The following is a 22289-nucleotide window of genomic DNA, read 5'->3' as shown; positions in this document are numbered from 1 at the left end:
AAGGAGTTATAAGAGAGAGGTCAAACTCAGTGAGCAACCAGAAGTAATCTTCTATCTTGCCCAGATCCCTATTTTCCAACTCCCAATGTCCACAGATGAGAATTTACAGAATCACTGGGCACCTGCTCGATGATGATTATTGCTAATTCATCCTGGCCCCTGATCCAGGTTATGTCTTAATCTAGGTGTGAGAAGCTGAGGAACTTTTGCTTAAGGAAGTAAGTGTAGAGCCAAATCACAAATCCAACAACAAAGGGAGAGCCAGGGGTGTGTGTCACAGTAGGCAGGCAGTGTCATCTGTTGGTTCACCTTGGTGAACCAACCTCTCTCAGTAGTTTCCTGGGGAATGTCACCTTCTGGTGACAGAGACTGAGATGACAGTCTCAGGTTTTCCCTAAGATATAGCTGATGCTTAGGCCTTGAACAGGGTACAGGTTTATAATATGAATTGGAACATCAGGAAGAGCTTTGCAGGTGAGATAAGAAAAATTTGTAATTAGCACATTTCCCATTTAGCAGCATTATTTGCATACAAAGTGGCTTTTATAATTGCTTGGGAATCATTTGTTGACCTTTAATCTTCAGCAGGCTAAACATTTTCCTTGTTTATACAGTAATTTTCTCTGCAAACTCTTCCTTTAGATCTTGCTTGGGAAAGGAGGAAATCAAATTACAAAAGTTTGCAAATCCCTTTTTGGGGGACAGACAAATAAATGAATGTTGACACTTAGTGTTGAAACTGACAGACCTGAAGGTGCTTCAGGTTTCCAAATGCTGTTTTTGACAACTTGAGTAGGTATTTAAAATAGAGTTTCCCTGCCCCTAAACTAGGTTGAATGAAACAGAACCTCTGGGTGGGTCTGATCTCCCATTTTTAACAACTGTCACAGATTATTAGTGCAAGCAGTTGGGATTGAGAATCATCATTTCAGGTTACTCCCTTTGGAATTTCTGTCATGGAATCAATAACCAAGTTGGTCAACGGGTCTAACTCTTAATGTGAGATAAAGATGGGCTATAGCAGTGTCATAAAACTAATCAAAATCTACCTCTCTCTTTCCCTTGCCTCCAGCTTAGTGAAAACCAGACATCTTGCCAATTTCATAACACCAAGGAAGTCCATCCTGCCAGCCTGGCTTGTATAAAGCATTTACACAAGTTCAGGTGCACTTCACACAAACTTCAAGATATTACTTAATTCATCCATTAAAAACAAAGGTATTGCTATTATTCAGGTTTTACAGATGAAAAAACAAATACTGAGAAGTGGTAAATAATGTGTTCTGGGCCTCAAACCTAAGAACTGCAGGGGCAGGAATACGAAGCAGGTGCATTCTCTGCACTTAATGTAGCCTTTTTGAGAAGGGAAAGGCATCATGTTTCCTTTGCTCCAGGTAGGGTATTTTGGCTTCACTCACATAGGTGAGAGAGAGAGAGAGAGAACCATTCTTGTACCATGGGACTTAGAGTTTAGTGGGGAGACAGGAGGGTAACCCTCTGTTCTCCTCCCAGTTGACAGTCACCTCCATCTCCACTGAGCCTCCGTTTCCTTGGCTTCTCTCTCTCTCCAAGGCACATTCTAAGCCAGATTCATGTCTGATTCTAGTCCTCTCCTCCAGTAGACTATGCTCTGTGAAGTCAGGGTCTGTGTCCTATTGGGAGTCATATTCATCTCACTTCCCCTCTACCCCACCCCTCATGCCTGATCCATGGTCTCATTCATACTTTGGATGAGGTAAAGATGTATCTTGTAAGAGGAATGAAAAAAATGGAAGAATAAGGGTTAAGGAATCATAGGTAGATGTGAACCAGAGAAATATGATGTGATATAAGGTATTTCTTAACTTATCAGCTTTTTCCAGGATGCCAGTAGAAAAAGAATGCCAAAAGAGGCAATTATACAGTTTATAAAATTATGTATTTACACAGTTGTTTTAGAATACCATGGATAGTGAAATAATTTCTAAGTCATACACAGTTGTTTTAGAATACCATGGATAGTGAAACAATTTCTAAGTCATATTCCCCCAAAAATTATATATATTTTAATGCTTAATTAAATGAAATATCTTCATCCTCATGCCCAGGTCTGGCTATTGCTTGGGGACCTTGGTTAGGGCCCTCTTTTGTCTCCATTAGGTAGGCCCTGTAGGGCGCAACTCTACAGCTTTGTCCAAATATACCTAACCTTCCTTTTCAACCTCAAAACTGGGAATTTGTCCACATCAGTGGCATGAGACATGGGAACTTTATGCATATACATAGAATCTACCCACCCACTGGGTAATTTAGGTAGTGGATGAGAGAAACCAGATAGAAACAAGGCGAAAAACCTATAAATGGATCTAGAGGCCATATCTTGCCTTTGGGGAAAGTGGGGATGTTTATTCTGGACAAGAAAAGGAGTTAGGGCAGCTGCCTTGGTGCATTTGATGAACTGTCACAAAGAAGGAATAACCCCAAAGGGGGAATTATGATCTGTGCATATAAATAAAACTTGCCTTTATTGAGAAGTCTGAACTCATTGGGGAATCCATATGATATGGATTTGTATTTTTTCAGTCTCAGCTTTCAACTGTGCTTCATTGAACCCCCTCTCCCTATGGGGTAGCAGTGAACATCTTGTCCTAATTCTAGAATTTTTTTTACTTTCTGTTAGTGAAATTTACACTAGTACAGTTTTTTGTTTTGTTTTGTTTTTCTTTTCTCCCTCTCTTTTTTTTAGTGTACTTGAAGATGTAGCATCAAGCATACAATTAAAATATTCTTTCAGTTTTATTGAACTCTCCATATTTAACTATTACATATTTGATGCATTTTGGCATATGTATATATCAATTAAATTATTACCACAGTCAATATAGTGAACATAGCCATTACCCCCAAAAGTTTTCTGGTGCTTCCTTACAATCTGGGTCTCTGATCATCACTTCTCTCACCCTGTCCTCAGTCAATCAGTGATCTGCTTTCTGTCATTACAAATTAATTTTCATTTCTTACTACTTTTTATAAGTAGAATTATACAATATACATTCTTTTTTTGTGTAGCTCCTTTCTCTCAACATGTTTGAGATTCACCCATATAGTAGTGTGTATCAGAAGTTTATTCCTTTTTATGACTGTGTAGTATTCCATTGTATGTAAATAAGGCATACCTGTGTTATTGTGCTTCAGTTTATTGCACTTTATAGATACTGTTTCGTTTTGTTTTTTTTTTTGTTTTTGTTTTTGTTTTTACAAATTAAAGGTTTGTGGCAACCCTGGGTTGAACAAGTCTATGGGTGCCATTTTTCCAGAATTTGTTCACTCCATGCCTCTGTCACATTTTGGTAATTTTCACAATATTTCAAACTTTTTCTTTATTATCATATTTTTTATGATGACCTGTGATCAGTGATCTTTGATTTTACTATCATAATTATTTGGGAGGTGCCACAAACTGCCTATATAAGTTGGCAAACTTAATTGACATGCTGTGTGTGTTCTGTCTGCTTCACCAACTGGCCATTCCCCTGCTTGTCCCCCTCTCCTTGGGCCTCCCTATTCCCTGAGACATAACAACATTAAAATTATACCAATTAATAACTCTACAATGGGTTTTAAGTGTTCAAGTGAAAGGAAGAATTTCATGTCTCTCACTTTAAATCAAAAGCTAGAAGTAATTAAGCTGAGTGAGAAAGGCATGTCAAAAGCTGAGATAGGCTGAAAGTTAGGTCTCTTGCTCTAAACAGTTAGCCAAGTTGTGAATGAAAGGACAGGTTCTTAAAGGAAATTAAAAGTGCTACTCCAGTGAACACACAAATTACAAGAAATTGATAAAGTTTTATTGCTGATACAGAGAAAGGTTAGCGGTCTGGATAGAAGATCAGACCAGCCACAACATTGCCTTAAGCCGAAGCCTAATCTAGAGCAAGATTCTTAACTCTTTTCAGTTCTGTTGTGAAGGCTGAGGGAGGTGAGGAAGCTGCAGAAGAGAACTTTGAAGCCAGCACAAGTTGGTTCATGAGGTTTAAGGAAAGAAGCCATCTCCATAACATCAAAGTACAAGATGTAGCAGCCAGTGGAAATGTACTGCAAGTTATCCAGAAGGTCTAGCTGAGATAATTAATGAAGGTGCCTATACCTAACAGATTTTCAGTATGATCAAACAGCCTTATATTGGAAGAAGATGCCACCAAGGACTTTCATAACTAGAGGGGAGAAGTCAGTGCTTGGCCTCAAAGCTTCAAAGGACAGGCTGACTCTCTTGTGATAAGCTAATACAGCTAAATGGTGACTTTAAATTGAAGCTGATGTTCATTTACCATTCCAAAAGTCCTAAGCCTTTAAAGCATTATGCTAAATTTATTCCACCTGTGCTCTATAAATGGAACACAATCTGGATGACAGCGCCTCTGTTTACAAAATGGTTTGGTTTACTGAATATTTTAAGCCCACTGTTGAGACCTACTGCTCAGGAAAAAAAAAATGATCATTTTCAAAATTTACTGCTCATTGGCAATGAACCCTGCCACCCAAGAGATTTGGCTTGAGATTAATTTGAGATTAATCATTAATAATTAATGATTTTAATTAATAAAAAAGGCTTTTATGCTTGGTAACAACATCCATTCTGAATGGATCAAGGAGTAATTTTGATTTTCAATTTTAATTATTTAAGAGATGAATTCTATAAGGCTGTAGCTACCATTGACACTGATTCCTCTGATGGATCTGGGCAAAGTAAATCGAAAACCTTCTGGAAAGGATTCACCATTCTGGATACTGTTGAGACTATTTATGATTCATGGGAAGAGGCTAAAATAACAATGTAACAGGAGTTTGGAAGAACCTGATTCTAGCTTTCATGGATGACTTTGAAGGGTTCAAGACTTCAGTGGAGGAAGTAACTGCTGTTGTGGTGGAAACAGCAAAAGGACTAGAATTAGAAGGGAAGCCTGAAGATATGATTGGATTGCTGAAATTTCATGCTAAATTAATGGATGTGGAGTTACTTCTTATGGATGAGCTAAGTAGTTTCTTGTAGATATATTCTGTTTATGGTGAAGATTCTTTGTTGAAATGTCAACAAGGGGTTTAGAATATTACATAAACTTAATTGATAAAGCAGTGGCAGGATTCAAGGAGATTAACCCCAATTTTGAAAGAAGTTCTATTGTGAGTAAAATGCTATTAAACAGCATCACATTCTATAGAAAAATTGTTCATGAAAAGAAGAGTCAATAGATGAAGTAAACTTCATTGCCTTATTTTAAGAAATTGCTATAGCTTCCCCAGGCTTCAGCCACCACCACTGTGATCAGTAGGCAGCTATCAGCATGGAGGCAAGACCTTATACCAGCAAAAAGATTATAATTTGCTGAAAGCTCAGATGATGGTTTGCATTTTTTAACAAAGTATTTTGAAATTAAGGAATGTGCATTTTTTAGACATAATGCTATTGTAGCTAATAGACTATAGTATAGTGTAAATATAATTTTTAAATGTATTTAGGAAACAAAAAATTCATTTGACTCACTTTATTGCAATATTCATTTTATTGCAGTGGTCTAGAACCAGACCTGCAATATTTCTAAGATATGCCTGTACCACAATTTATCTGTTTTCCTGTTGATAAACATATGGGCTGTTTCCAGTTCTTGACTATTACAAATAAATCTGCTATGAGCATCCATGTACAAATCTTTGTGTTAACATATGTTTTTATTTCCCTTGGGTAAAATACTTAACGATTGGAATGGCTGGTTCATATAGTAGGTGTTTAACTTTCTGAAAAACACTAAACTCTTTTCAAAAATGCTTGTATCAGTTTACATCCCCATAGGAATGTACACAACTTCTAGTTCCTCCACATCTTTGTCAACACTAGGTACAGTCAGCCTTTTAAATTTTAGCCTTTCTATTGGTATATAGTGTGGTATCTCAAATGTGTTTTCTATTTTTCTTTCCTTAATGAGTATCTTTGCATGTGCTTATTTAAAAAATTGTTTTATCTTCTTTGATCAGGTGTCTGTTGAAATCTTTTGTTCATATTTCTATTGCGTTGCTTGTTTTCTTATTACATTTTGAGAGTTCTTTTTATTTATTCATTTTAAAAAAGATTTTATTTATTCATGAGAGACACACACACAGAGAGAGAAAGAGAGAGAGAGAGAGAGAGAGAGAGAGGCAGAGACACAGGCAGAGGGAGAAGCAGGCTCCATGCGGGGAGCCCGACATGGGATTTGATCCCAGGTCTCCAGGATCAGGCCGTGGGCCAAAGGTGGCACTAAACTGCTGAGCCACCCAGGCCCCCAGTTCTTTTTTTTTATAGTCTTTTTTTTATTTAATGGATGGAAAAAAGTGTTTTTCCAGAATAACCACATTTTTTTAATTAAGAGAAAACTACTGGAAGATTCAGACATGATTAAAATAACAATTATAATTATTTTACATATTCTTTTTTATATGTATTTTTTATTGGAGTTCGATTTTGAGAATTCTTTATGTATTCTGGGTACAAGTCCTTTATAGGATACACACACACACACACACACACACACACAATTTGTCAATATTTTCTCCCTGTCTGTGACTTGTCTTTTGAAAAGCAGCATTTTTATTTATTTTTTAAAGGATTTTATTTATTTATTCATGAGAGACACAGAGAGAGGCAGAATCATAGAGGAAGAAGCAGACTCCTCACAAGGAGCCCAGTGTAGGACTTGATTCCTGTACCTGGGATCACGCCCTGAGCCAAAGGCAGATGCTCAACCACTGAGACACCCAGGCTCAGCATTTTTAATTTGAGGCAGTCCAATTTTATCAATTTATTTTTTATAGATTATGCTTTTAGTGTCATATCTGAAAAATCACTGCTTACCCCAAGAATGCAAAATTTTTCTCCAGTTTTCTTCTAAAAATTTTATTCTTTTGGATTTATATTTAGTCTATGATCTAGTTTGAATTAATATTTACATATTCCAAGTTCACTTTTAGGCATGTGCATATTCTGTTGTTCTAGGACCGTCTCTAGGAAAGATTGTCTTTCTACACTGAATTTTGCACTTTTGTAGAAAATAAGTTGTCCATACATGTGGTGATTTACTTCTGAAGTTTCTGTTCTATTCATTGGTATATTTGTCTATCTTTATGCCAATACTACACTGTTTTAATTAGTGAAGATTTATAGTAAGTCTTGAAATCAGGTAGTTTTCATTATCCAATTTGCTCTTTTTCAAAGTTGTTTTTATTCTTCTGGGTTCTCTTTATTTCCATATGAATTTTAAAATCAGCTTATCAGTTTCTACAAAAAAAATCCTACTACTCAGATTTTGGTTGGAATTGCATTCGAGAAAATTGACATCTTGGGAATATTATCTTTTCCTCGAAAACCAAAATTATTTAGGCCCTCTTTAATTTCTCTCAGTAATTTGTAGTTTCCAGTGTGTAAATTTTGCATGTTTTTGTCAAATATTCCTCTCCATATTATGTTTTTTTAAGGTATTTTAAGTGGGTTTTGTTTTAATTTGCAATTTCAGTCTTTGCATTAACACCAGGGATGGGAGGAGGAGATTTTAGCTTATTGAGGGGGAAGCCACCTGTGACCTCTCAGAAAACCCTGAAGGGTCTAGTTGCAACATTTCACATTGAATAGGGACTTTGGCCTTATACACAATTCAAGACGGCAAGAAAAGCTCCCAAAACGTCTGGGTACAGAAGTTACAAAAAAAGAGATCTTATCAGATATTCCAAAGAACTCCTGCTGATCAGAAGGTCATTAAAATGATTGAAGCAGTTCTGACTGATAAGAGAATAAGAAGTTCTTATCTGGGATGCAGGAAAGTATTTTCTATATTAAAGTCATAAATTCAGTATACTCAGTCATATGCAACATTTTAAAAAATAAACTAAAATAGAACATTTATAGCAGCAATGTCCACAATAGCCAAACTGTGGAAGGAGCCTCGGTGTCCATCAAAAGATGAATGGATAAAGAAGATGTGGTTTATATACAATGGAATATTACTCAGCCATTAGAAATGACAAATACCCACCATTTGCTTCGACGTGGATGGAACTGGAGGGTATTATGCTGAGTGAAATAAGTCAATCGGAGAAGGACAAACATTATATGGTCTCATTCATTTGGGGAATATAAAAAATAGTGAAAGGGAATAAAGGGGAAAGGAGAAAAAATAAGCACGAAATATCAGAAAGGGAGACAGAACATGAGAGACTCCTAACTCTGGGAAACGAATTACGGGTGGTGGAAGGGGAGGTTGGCAGGGGGTGGGGGTGACTGGGTGGCGGGCACTGAGGTGGGCACTTGATGGGATGAGCACTGGGTGTTATTCCATATGTTGACAAATTGAACACCAATAAAAAATAAATTTATTTAAAAAATAAATAAAATGGAATAGAGTATCATAGAGTAGGATAAGACAAGACCTATAATAGCAACTAAACCACATATAGTAGTTAGAATTTCCTGCAACTTTTAAAATTTTTCATTCTGTTCCTCTCTCATTCAATTATATGTATGTACTCTGCTGCAATGTAAAATGGAGCTCTTATTGTATATTGCAGTTGAAGAATTTTGAAGCTCCTGAGCTAAGGGACTTTCCCTCTATGACACTGTAATTCTCTGAAGTGGCAGTAAGATAAGGCTATTGTTGATCACCCTTTAGGTGTTCCCTTTAAGTCAAAATCTGCTTTGAATTTGCCAACCTTAAAGTAATACTGAGCAATATTTCTTAAACAGACTGCTACCTTTATAGAATAATAGAGGAACATGAATATAGACAATTTGAGGGTGGTCTGTGCCCTGTCTCACTCCACCAACTCCATGACTTTGAAGGAGGCCTGATTCAGAGGAGTGGAACTGGTGTCTTCTCTCAGCAGAGGAGGACTTGGAGCCATATGACTTGCCATGAAGCATCAAGCAACACATAGCTAATTCTCCAGTGCCTCGTAGTTGTCTTACTGTTCTCAAACTGTGTTTCAGTCCCTGAAACAAGGGACTGCTTTCAGAGGGCTCTTCCATTTACTTGGCAAACAGAACAAATATCCCTGGAATAATTCAGGCCAAGACAACATGTAAATAAGTGCTAAGCTACATGTTACATTATGTACAAAAGGAGTTTAAAGGCAACAGGAAGGAATGAGCAAATGGGGAAGCTTTCTCTGAGGTGTACGAATCATGAAGGATGGAAAATTAGGGTTATAAAGAGGTCAGGGTGAGGACCAATATAATCAGGAGAGGCATCCTGGAAGAGGTTGATGTTTATGTTTGTGACAATCTGTGGGTCCTATCGGGCCAAACCTTCTCAGCAGTGACTCAGCACATTGGTTTCAGAGGTAGCCTCCAGGCACTTACATGCCCCTGATGGGTTTATAATGAAAATGCTGACGCACTGCTAAGTTGCACTGGGACCGTTGAGCAGCACTACAGAATTGAGTGCGTCATTTCCCCCTGAACAGTGCATCTCATTCATTGCCTGAAGTGTGACCATTCATGTTGAAAATGAAATTCCGCAGTGATCTGCTTGGGGAAATTATTCAGACTACTCACTTAGAGATCTTACTATCTTTTGTGGTCCTCAATTAAGGCTCACAAGAAGCTCTCCAGGGTAAATTGGTGCCAATCTAGGCATTGAGAGTAGAAGAAAAAGTGATGAAAGCTCAGAGTTTGTATGAACTTTCAAAAAGTCATCTCTTAGGACCTCAGGGAGCAGCTAACATTGATTATAACCAGAACACCTAGAATATTGGTGTAAAGCTTTGAGAAAATATGGTGTTGGAATTAGGAGACCTTGGTACTAGTTCTGATTCTTCCTAAAGCTACTTGGCTGCTTTTGGGTAATTCAGAAATACACGTATTATTAGATATAGAAGGAATAACAGCCTAAACATCTTTTTTTTAATAAAAAAATAAGGCATACAAAGAAAAAATCTAATAATACTTGGATTTCCATCACCTCCAATTAATAAGCCTGAACATTTTGTGTTTTTCTTTTTTTTTTTTTTAAGATTTTATTTATTTATTCATGAGAGACACAGAGAGGCAGAAACACAGGCAGAGGGAGAAGCAGGCTCCATGCAGGGAGCCCGATGTGGGACTCGATTCCCCAAAGTGGGATCTGCCCTGAGCCAAAGGCAGATGCTCAACCACTGTGTCACCCAGGGATCCCTCTTTTTTAATATACAAATAATTAATATGTGTAGATAAAGTCTTCTTGGGCCCCTCACCCAATATGCAACCACTGTTATAAGTTTGACTCAGTTTCCTTAAAGCATTCCAGAGTTGATTACATATATGTGTATATACGTTATAATTATTAGGGATTTAAAATTTTTACATAATAGATATCAATGCTATGCATAAAGTATTATTCTGAAAATTGCTTCCTTATATACATTTGGGTTTATTCTACCATCTTATTTTGTATTTTCTCTTTATGTTACTTTTTCTTTTTCCTGTTTCACTACCAGTCTTTTTGGGTTGATACAGTTTTCTATCTTTTGTTCTTTGCTCCCTCATAGTGGTTTGTGAGTTATGCATATTATTTCTTTTATCGGTTGCCCTCAAATTTTCAATATACATATTCCATTACTAATTTTCTAACAAAGTGTACTAGAGAGAACCTTAGTATACCTCATACTCCTCAGATCTCCTCACTCCCAGTTTTCATGCTACTGCTGTTTGGAATTTTAATTCTAACATGTTTTAAACACAAAGCCTATCTATATTCTTTACTGTTTACAGTATTTATGTATTTTTATCACTATATACAATTTCTTCGTTCACCAACTTTCTCAAATCCCACTCTTCACTTCCGAATTTTTCTTTTCAATGAATTATATTCTTTAATCGCTTTTGCAGTGAGAATCTGATAGTAATAAACTTATTAGTCCTTAAAATTTTGAAGATACCTTCATTTTACATTTATTCATAAAAGCATAACATTCTACATTCACAATTATTTTCCCACAGCACTTTGAACAAATTCTTTTATTAGTGAAAAAATGAGCTGTCAACCAGGTCGTTGTTCTTTTTAGGTAATTTGTCTCCTTTGGTGGGTTTTATGGTCTTCCCTCCATTGCAGTGTCTATGTGTGGATGTATTTTTATTTCTCTTGCTGGGCATACAGTGGGTTTCCCTAATCCAAAGATGCTTGTCTTTCTAATTCTAAAAAGTTTCAGCCATAACCTAACTCTTTTTGACTCTCTCTCTCATTCTTTGTATTTTTTTTTTTCTTCTCACTTGGGTGCATTGGTACTTCTCAGCCTCGATGTCAGTTTCTTTCATTTTTTTTCCCTACCATTTTGTCTTTCTGTTTTCATCCTGGGAAATTTTCTCAATTTCAGCTTTCACTTTGCAATTTCTTTAGTTGTGTTAATCTAATATTTAACACACTATCAAGTCTCCCATTCTCCTCCCTTATGTCTTTAAAGATTTCAAAGATACTGATTTTTAAACATCTTTTTAGATGTTTTAATTATTTCTATTACCTTGAGTAAGAATTCTCCCATTTCTTTGGTTTCACTCATCTCTTGGGGAATTCCTTCCTGTGCCCCTTTCCTGGAAGGTCATTTTATGTTTCCTTAGCCCATGCCTTTTTGGTGTCTGAGTACAAGAAGCTCAGCAATACTTTCAGTGCCTTTGCCTACAATAGCCTGGAAACCAGGCTCATGGGAGAATCTTGACTTTGGCAGTAGGCTCTAGGAAAGGACCATGTTTCTAGAGCCCATCTGAGCAGACAAGAGAAGATGTTCCAGTCTCTATGACACATAATCTGAGCCCGGTTTGGAAAGTGCACATTCCCATCTGAGGGTCCCACCTGAACCATCCATATGCAACGTCTCATCCCCTTTGTGACCATGGAGCTTTAGCCTCTGCCTGTACCTAAAATTTCCTTTCTGGTGCTTGATTTTTTTCATAGTATTTGGTGCATTTCTATATTTATTTTTAAATAAATAAATTTATTATATATTCTGTGTGTTTGGATTGGAGGGGGTTTATATTATACATGAACTTTCCTCTATTATGAAAGTACCCTTCATTTTTCAGACAGGAAACTGAACCCCAAAAGAGTGAGATGGCTTACCCAAGTCCACAACCTAATTATTGCCAAAATGTAGATTCAGGAAGCACTTCTCTACCTTAAACACATTGTACATTTTCCCTTTGCCCCAAGATTCTTGATGTTTATGATGGAGAAAATAATGCCTACCTTGCCTTTTTCAATTCATTATTGCAGGAATTGACATTGCAAATGTGAAAGTATTTTGAACATAAAAAGCTTACCCTCTTATTGGTGTTATCATTTTGGTGTTATCATTGTGTTGGAGATTATAAGTTATGTCATATTTTCTTTTTTTTAAAAAGATTTTTATTTATTTGAAAGAGAGAGTGCACAAGCAGGGGGAGAGTCAGAGGGAGAAGGAGAAGCAGACTCCCCACTGATCAAGGAGCCAGACTCAGGGCTTGATTCCAGACCTGGGATCATTACTGAACCAAAGGCAAATGCTTAACTGACTGAACCACCCAGGCACCCCATATTTACTTTTATTGCTAAGAAATTACTTCTAATTTTACTACTGTAGAATTTACTTTTTCCATATACCACTTCTGCCCTCAAAGTCATTTTGGTATTAAAGACCTCTTGGAAGGTGATTTATGAGAGTCAAGAATACAGAATACAGAAAAATTTTATTTTCATACATTCAACAAACATTTGTTCAACGGCAGTGTATATATATGCTTAGGTTTTGCATGAAGTATAGTAAATAAGTTGTTATTTTTTAGGAAACAACCTTTTTATCTTAGAATCATTCTAGATTTATAAAAAAAATTACAAAGTTAGAATTCCCATATACCCTACATTCTTTTTTCCCCTATTTTAGCATATTAATGTGGTACATTTATCACAATTAGTGAACCAGTATTGATATATTATTATACTATTTTTCAGATTTCCTTGTTTTTTATCTTTTTTTCTTCTAGGATACCATGCAGAATACCATATGACATTTAGTTATCGTGTCTCCTTAGCCTCCTCTTGCCTGTGACAGAAGGTTACACTTCCACTTTTGGACAGTTTTGAGGGCTAATGGGCAAGTATTTTACAGAAAGACCCTTAATTGGGATTTGTCCAATGTTTTTTCTCATGACTAGAGTGGGGTTATGGCTTTCTGGGGGGAACACCACAGAACTAATAACACCATTCTTATCACTTCATATCAAGGGTACAGGCTATCAAGATGACATCACTTCTGTGTTTGAGGTAATGTTTGTAGGCTTACCAACTAGAAAGTTAACTCTTTTCCCCTTGTCCATATTGTATGTAATCTCTTTGGAAGGAAGTCACTATTAGTAGCCTGATTAGAAGAGAGTGGGGGGTTACATTCAACCTTGAGAGCTGGTTACCCACAGAAGCTATTTGGAACTGTTCTGCATGAGATATTTGTCTATTCTCCCTCATTTATTTAATCATTTACTTATGTCAGTATATGCTTGAAGGAGTTCAGGACATGTGTCACTTCAAAATATATCACTTTAGCATATTGGGGTTTGTTTTTTGGTTTTGTTTTGTTTTGTTTTGTTTAGCTAACAGCATTGAGAAACAGCAGATACAGAAGGGTCTCTAATTTTCCCCTTTCTACCCAAAACCAGTTCCTAAAGTCCTAAAGTTCCCCATGAAAAGATGCCCTGTTGATATCAGATCAAAAGGAAAATTATTTTCACTGGAGCCTGAGAATCCTCTTCAAAATGTATAAACAGACCTACTCAAATAATCCTTATCTTCCATTAATTTCTCCCATTGAGGGATCCCTGGGTGGCGCAGCGGTTTGGCGCCTGCCTTTGGCCTGGGGCGCGATCCTGGAGACCCGGGATCGAATCCCACGTCGGGCTCCCGGTGCATGGAGCCTGCTTCTCCCTCCGCCTGTGTCTCTGCCTCTCTGTCTCTCTCTGTGTGACTATCGTGAATAAATAAATAAAATCTTTAAAAAAAAAATTTCTCCCATTGATTTCCTAGTCACTGTCCAAAAATTTACTGCCCCTATTTTAAATGCCTATGTGATGTCATATCCCCACAACTTATTGTTCTAAAAACTATATAAGCTTTTGAGCCTAACAGATTCTTTGGGTCTTTATTTTCCTTCTGAAGATTCCTGTATACATATAAAAATATTATGTAAAATTTGTATCCTTCTTCCTGTTAATGAACTATATTAGTTTAATTCTTGGACCCAGCTGCAGAACCTAAGAGAGTAAAAGGAAGTTTTTCCTCCCCTACAGACTCATGAATATTTATTTACTACTTTATTTTGTGGTCCAAATTGTTCTAGCTTTGGCCATTGGGATGCTTTTGCCTCTTTGTGTACCTTTGATGTTCTTTCCATCTCTATTGTGTGTGTGTCTATGTCTATTTAAACTCTTTCCTAATTTTTGGTGCTGCAAGATTCTCTAAGCTTATCTTATATATTTCCTGCCCTAGTCTTCGAATGAGCTATTTCTCCAAGGAGTCCTGGTTCCTTTTACTAAGGAGATTATTGAATAAAAGGAAATGCTGCATTGAATCCAGCATGACTGACATTGTTTTCTTTATTTATCCGCACTTATAAAATATTTGGTACTTGTTCTCCTGTAAGCCTCATGGGAATGCTGAGAACAGAGTGAATGGCCTTACAAAATCATTAGATTTCTTTGAAAGGGAAGACTTTAGAAATAGGGATGTACAGCTTTTGGAGAAAATTAGGAAGCTCCTTCAAAAATAACAGAGAACTTCACTCTCAATTGCCAGTTGAGACCATACATCTCTTCTAAATGTGGGTCTCATACTGATTTATCTAAAGGAAATGCCTTAAATGCGAGAGCAAATTAACTTGGAAATACACTAAATTTTAAGAAGTAGAATCCCTTTTCTTTACTCAGAACCAAGGGCAGTACCTCAGCAGTTATTAATAAGCTGTTGTTGCTGCTTTAAACAAAGAACCTAAAATGTTTATTATTGCAATGTATCGTTTTATGTGTGCCAAACTCCAAAGCCTAATTTTATTTGTAAGGTTCCCCAACAGAGTGGTTGCTATAGATATAGCAAAAGCCCAAAGGGCAGCATGCTGAGCCTTTGGAAAAACAGTTCCATTTCCAAAAGCAGGGGATAGATATTGAGGCTTAAAGGGAGTTGATCCTTAGGATAAAGTCATAGCTAATAGTAAGGGTTTCAGAATAAAATCTAAGATTTCAGGAAAATCTAGGGACCAATTATGTGATGTTCAAAGGAAACCATGAATATGAGTGAGCCTTAGTTTTTACCCTACGCTTAAGGCAAATATGTGCAAATCATGCTGCTTAATGTTGGGGAATAAAAGACTATTTTTGTTTCTTTTTGTGATAATGATAATGAAAGAGGAGAATGAAATGAGGATGAAAGCTGGGGTTCTAGGCACCTAAACTCGGGTGTCTAGAACCCCAGGTACCTATTATTTCAGTTCAGAAATAACCACAGGAACAGAATTTGACTTTGGTCTAGTCCTCTTTCAGAGAGAAAGGGACCAGATCCCATGTGAAGGTTTCTCATTACCTTTTCTCTGAATCTGCCTCTGCTGTCTGAATTTCATGGTAAAGTGTGCTCATGTACCAACCTTCAAGACAGCCAATTAGTTTCTCAAATGGAGTTTTCCATCCTAGGAAGGCCAGGTGTATGAGCCCCCCTTATCTTCCATCAGCTCAAAGACAAAAATGTCTTATGAATATAAGATTTGTAAAAATTTAACCTCTCAGTAATGTGTAAAGAAAAAAAAAAGGAGGAAACAATGTGGCAGAGGGGAGGCCAAGCAGAACCAGAGTGGCTACAGGAAGCATGATCTTCCAGTGGTTCTTGCTGGGGCCCCTGAGATGGGTTGTCTGGCTACTTCATGAGAAGCAAATTTGCCAATGGGAAAATAACTCGATCCTCACGTAACACTTGACCATTGAAGGAGAACGGGATGCTAATGAAAGCAATCCAAGGGGAGGCACTTCAAAAGCAAATCTTTATTTGCTGACTGAACCCACTTTAGTGTTCAGTTGCTGATAAAGAATAAGGAAGGACTGAGTGAACCAGGATAGCAAATACCGGGACATGCATGTGTCCTCCACATCAGCTGCCTTCTTTACCTTAATCACCTGAGAAGGATCCCAAATTCTTATTCAGAGTTGACTCCTTGGTGACATTGGCTACTCTCTCAAAACCATCATTTCAAGGCTCAAGAGAAGCTGCGGGGTAAGGCATTGCTCTTTCTCTAACTTTGTGTCCTCTTGCTAACACTTGGAAATTCATCTCTGCCTGTTCATAGAGGAAATTATTGGCTTCTAAGATTCTTTTGCTTCTCCTCCCCATCCACCAAAAAGCATAATATTGTGTGTATGTATACACAACAATCGTTTTCCTACTATTAAAAGATTTGAGGTGCTTGTTAGCCAATAATATAGATGATTTGAAAGTCTTTTGTGGATGAGATCCTACTTTTTTTTTTTGAGATCCTACTTTTGATGGCATGAAATGATATAGCTGTTATTTCTCATAGAGCATCTCCCAATTAGTTTACTTTCAACCCCCCTCCACGCCTCCAACTACAACCCCAATTTAGATTACAGTGTTAAAAAGATCATCATAAAATGTAGCCTTGTACAAGGAGATGATCTAATTATTCAGCTTTGCTGTACCAGCCTAATAAATTATGCAGTTTGCCTGCAGTATTTCACCTGAGAGAATGAGTGTGTCAAACACTACAGCACATGAATTCTCCAGCCAGCCTGTGTAGATGCAAGAGCAGTGAGTGTTTAGCACCACAATCTGAAAGTTACTTTTATAGAACTTGAAGAGCAAATGTTAATAATTCATATTTTTTTTGGTTGGGGTTGAGAATATGTATATTACCCTGAAGGGGCTTGTATGCACATAGAATATACTATATGTGATAATTGTTGTATATTTAATAATGTTCAGACAAAGGGCATGCTGTCACCTAATTATGTGTATATTATTCTGTAGTGGTAATGAAAAAGCTAAAGGGAATCCCCCAAGAGTTTAAACAAATTTATTTGAGATGGGTGAATATCAGCCTCTTGAAGCTCCTTTTAGTAAAACAAGAGGACATATTTACAGATCTATCTATGCACCTGGGAGGAAGTTCCAAAATCTGTTCCAGCTATTCAGGTTCATGGAATGGTTGTTAAATGGAAACCATCTAGTCTACCCTCACCATGTGATTATAGAGCTGAAGTATGTGGCTCCCTATTGACTGTGAAGCTTCTGACTGGTCTAATGTAGAGCTGAGGTTTGATGACCTCTGAGAGCATTGTTTGGGGTGGGGGGTAGTGTATATAGATTCTTTGTAAGGGTGGGTTTAAAGGCCATGCTTATTATAAGCAAGTGTTCTTATTTTTGTTTTATCAATAACACTCTTGAGAATAAAGTAGATACTACAAATTTATTATGGCTAAAAAGCTCCCTACTAATTGGCTTTAGAAATAAAAGAAATATAGTTAACAAATCATTGCCTTACATTCAGGTTAACTGGCTAATGTCAAGGGAAATTTTACTGGAAGTGTAAGCCATACGTGTATATCGGCTAGCCAGGTTCAATCAATGAGTTTTATGAATTAAAAACAACTTCCAATTTTTAAACTTCTTTTTGAGGCTTTAAAAAAAAGCCCTTTCCAAGTAAGGTACCTACCCAATTGATTTCCAAAAATAACCTCCTGCCTTATATTCCATTTTTATGTGTATATATATATATTTTTTTTTTTCATGAAGAGAGAATGCCATGACATAAGGAGAAATGGGAAGTAGGGGGTTGTTTGCTGAGAAGAGATACCTGACTTTGGTAGCAACTGTCTCAGCTTTTCTCAGAATACCTAGATAGGAGATGTCAGTTGTAGCCTTGACCATGATATGAAACTAGTTGAGAACTGGAGCCTACCACTTGGAACTGAGCATGGGAACCACTGTCCCAAGATACTTTCCTCTAGAATCCTAGCCTCCCAGTGTCCCAGCAGCAGTGAGGCCCTGGAGCACCAGTCATCAGGCAGCATAGATGGCCTGTGATGAACATTACCATTCATCTGCTGATGGATAATATCCTCAAATCAGCAGGCCCAAGGTGGTTTAGGTATCATTTGTACACATTGCATGAACTTTGAGCCAGTGAGTGTGAGGGAGAAGCTGGAATGCTCTTTTATCAATTACCTGACAAGGGATTTTTAATGACATCAGGCAGTAAGTTCCAAATTATTTTTATTATAGTCAACTCTAAATTATCTGGAGATAGAAGGAGCAGAAATAGCTGGACATTAGCATTTATTGAACAGAACTATATAGTGAGGACCACTGGGGGTTAAAACCCAGAAGTAAGAAAAAGGTTATTGCCTCTGTGGTGCTTATGAGCCCTTGATAGAAAAAGAGATTAAGTAGATGCAATTCAAAGACACGTGACTGAATACTTCACTGCATACATTGAAGCTAAAATCCTATCACTAGAAAACCAATGTGGTGAGTTTAGAGATCTTTTCATCAGTCTTTCTCATATTAAAACATGAAGATCCTATGGAGCATGGAACATGTCAGAGAGCAAGGCCTTATAGAGTAAATTCCTGGCTGGACTTCTTTTGGAATCCATTCATTCTTTTAGTTTACAGAACTAAAGTGAACACTTGACCTATATGAATCCCTGGGAATCTACTGCAGAGCCTCCATACCCTAGTGCAAAAAGACAGAAGCCTGGGAAAAGGGGGGGGGGGGGGAGGATTCCAAAGGGAGAAAAAATGTAGGAGAAAGAGTGGTAGTTCAAATCACGGTTCTGATTTGGAGTTCTGCTTGAAGCAGAAAGATCTCCATTAGAGCATGGGGTAGAAAGATGACGTAGAAAGGCTGGTGGGGACAGAAGTGGTATGGAAATAGAGGAGTAAAGGGTATTGTTTCATCTGCATATATGAGATAGTAGTCATTCAGAACAGAATTGATCTTTATATTGAAATTTAGAAGATAATTTTTCTAAAAGACCAGATGGAGATACGATCAAGTTTTGACCTTACCTCCCAAATATTCCGAAATATTTTTATAGTGTAGTGTAGTTTGTAGTGTAGTGTAGTTCATGTTAGCCACTGGAGAACACACTTTCCTCAGAGGCTGCATGACATGAGGTCATGTGATTAGGAAAATACACACACACACACACACACACACATACTTAATTTGAAAAGGAGTCCTGTCTTTAATCCAAGGCTAGCCTTAATGTGCAGTAAGTTGTAAACAATTTTATTACATTTCATTCCAGGTTTGAAATTCTATGATTATATTTATATAGGCCTTTCTTGTTTATAATTTAGTGCCTATGGCAATTTACTTATTATTTCCTAGGGGGTATTACTTTCCTTGACCTTGTATTTTTAAGGAAGGCCGAAATACTACACTTTAAAGACACATGTCATCTGAGCAGTTGAGCACCATAAACAGCTGCTATGCAGGTGCTGGTTTAGGGAGTTGTGTGACTCAGGCCTCATGAAGGGGGGTTGCACATACATTGAGCTAAGGATACCCAGAGGATGCTGAATGGATTCATTATCAGATCAATAATCTGCAGACTGTGAATATGCAGGAAACCAGAGTCTGTTCCCTTTTAATCCATTGTGAAAATAAGGGTCTTTACGTGGACTCTGAGAGTGTTCTGGTCCAGTGAGCCAATAATTCCCATCATATCATAGAAAATGTATCACCCCTATAGGCTGCAGAATGCCTGAGGGATGCTCTTCAGTAATCAAGTGTCTTGCATAGTAGATTATGCATTAACTTTATAGTCTGCTCTGGGACCTAATTGGTAAATAACACACAGGCACATTTTACCTACATTTGACTAGAGACTGTCTAATGCCCTGGAGAAATTGGTGAGACTTTACAAGTGTTTCATGTAGACTCAGACAGGGAAGAAGTAAAATATAATCACTCTGGTCATGTAGCATTTTCTGATATGAGTATTTCTAGACTCTCACTGGAAGAAAGGAAGGAAAAAAAGGAAGCGATGAAGGCATGAAGGAAAGAAGAGGAGGAGAAGAGGGAAGGAAGGAAAGGAAGGAAGAAAGGAAAATAAATCTGATGGTTTGTGTATGTGTGTGTAGTTGAAAGTCCAATTTGGGTTCAGCATATTTCATTGGGTTACGAATGAGCAAAACTCTTCAAATAGTAAAGAGAAGAATTTTTGTTAAGAAATTAACTTTGCTAAATGTAAATATGAGCAGAGTTGGAACTGGAACATGGAGCAATAATACGGACATGAAAGAATCTCACATTTCATGATAGAAATTATTCTGAGTGCAGTTGAAAATACTTCTAGTATTGATGAAAACAGACAAACAAATAAACCTGGAGATGCCCAGAATGTTTCCTTAACAGTAACTAACATTTGCAAAACCCCTGGTAATTTACAAGGCATTTTACAGCAATTACCACAGTTAATTCCCACAATAACCCTGTGAGTTTAAATATTAGACTTCCTATTTTACAGCCAAAGTAAGTGCTGCCCAGGGAGGTTAAGTCACTTTTCCCAAGGTCACTCAGGAGTCATCCATAAAGCCAGAGCCCAAAGCTAGATCTTTTGACTATTGATTGTCCTTCTGTCTCAACCTCTCTCCCTTCATCTTCATTGATCCCTCTGCAAATAGTTACTTTATAAGGTAAAGATGGAACTACTTGCAGTATGTCCTTGACGCAACTCCATGGGTATCTATTCTTAAAACCAACACAAAAACTTGGGTTTGAATTTCTAGAATTTCAATATTTTTTTAAAAGACAGAACTATAAAGTATGTTGCTTTTTTCCTCACAAATGCAATTCTTTAAGGTATTTCTAACTTTTTTAATAGTGAAGCTATGTCACCACAGTTAAACTTAAAAATAACACTACCTGAGTTGCTGAGTCACAGGTCATCAAATGTGACCCTGCTGTGGACATTAATTTTTGAGAGTCAGTAGGGAGTGAAGGCAGTTGCAGGAGGACAATTAGAGTTGTTAAAGCATCCTTGTTTAAGACACAGGGCCAGGTCTTGTGAGGGGAACAGTGATGGAACTTGCAATTTATTGACAAACACACCTACACATGTGGGCAGAGGGGAGAACACAAAGGTGAGGAAGTAAGAAAGCTCGTGTCCTATGTAGGAATCAGAGAGTAAGTCAACTGATTAAACCAAAGGACTCATTTTGGAAAGCAGTGCAGAGAGATTGAAATGCCAGACTGAGAAGTCAGGTTTTATACTGAGAATACTGGAGTGTCACAGATAGAGGGGAGAGGAAGGCATAGCAAGAGTATTTAGAGAAGGCAAATCTAGGAACATAGAGAATCATGGAAGAAAAGTTAGGGACTAGAATGATCTGCTCAAACATAGAATGGTATTCTGAGGAGAGTATGCACATAGAAATACCAATAGAAGGCAATTATTATTTATTTAATGATTCCCAGTAAGAAGCATTTCCAAAACTTTTCTGAATTGCTTTGAGATGTTATTCCTTAAAATGGGCTTTGAGAAATACTAGTGCCTCTGGATATTAACAAGTGTTTAAAAACAAACCTGATCAAAATGTACATAATTCATGGGTAAAACGAGTTTTAAAAATTTATAGCAGGATTTATGAGAGACTTTCATGTGCATCATGTACATTTTACATTCTGAAAAAAAATGGTAGCAAGTATGCCCCATTTCCCAAATACATCTAATTAGGATCCTTTCTTTCCCCAGCAAACCATCTTCCAATATTTGTGGAAGTGCCTTGAATCAAAGATTATTTTTGACTGGGAGGTGAAAAACATAGATTCTTGTTCACTTGTACACAAATGCTGTGACCTTGGACATCTGTGGTCCTCAATTTCCTCACTTGTCTTGCTATCCTACTTTGGGATTTAGGAAGATAAAACTCTGCAGGGCAAGAGTTGAAATAGTCATTCCTTGGACAAGGACTATACCTGATGGGTATGTCCTCCTGTTGTGGCAATAACTAATTAGTAGCCACCATCCCCTGTGCTCCTGATCCAATTTCCTGTAGTCCTCTAGTAGGTCAGAAACTTATCTGCTGGAGACAAGGTCAATCTTTGAGTCCTCCTTCAATTTAAAATTTTTGTATATCCCACATGATTATTTAAGTATTAATGTGTCAGAATGGTATAGAAAAAGGAACCCCAGGAGAGTCAGATATCTTCCTTCTCATCACCACGTATCTCACCTCCATGGAGCTAACAACCTCTGATGGTTGGCCCATATCTCATGGCTTCTTA

At 37.3% G+C, this 22289-nt stretch overlaps 1 protein-coding gene across 3 annotated transcripts in view; it reads left to right on the top strand.

Moving 5' to 3' along the window:
- SLC14A2 (solute carrier family 14 member 2) overlaps nt 1–22289 on the top strand; it is a 469281-nt gene that overhangs the window by 46827 nt on the left and 400165 nt on the right. Inside the window, exon 1 of one of the 3 annotated variants that reach the window (XM_038543385.1) lies at nt 16079–16250. The exons of the other annotated variants lie outside the window; for them this stretch is intronic. The gene's annotated coding sequence lies outside the window, so the exon portion shown is untranslated. Of the gene's footprint in view, nt 1–16078; nt 16251–22289 lie in introns of those variants that run through there. 3 annotated transcript variants of the gene reach the window in all.

The sequence above is a fragment of the Canis lupus genome, chromosome 7 (assembly GCF_011100685.1).
Source record: "Canis lupus familiaris isolate Mischka breed German Shepherd chromosome 7, alternate assembly UU_Cfam_GSD_1.0, whole genome shotgun sequence".
NCBI lineage: Eukaryota > Metazoa > Chordata > Mammalia > Carnivora > Canidae > Canis > Canis lupus.
The sequence above is the reverse complement of the archived record's forward strand: the minus strand, read 5'-3'. Positions and strand labels throughout refer to the sequence as shown.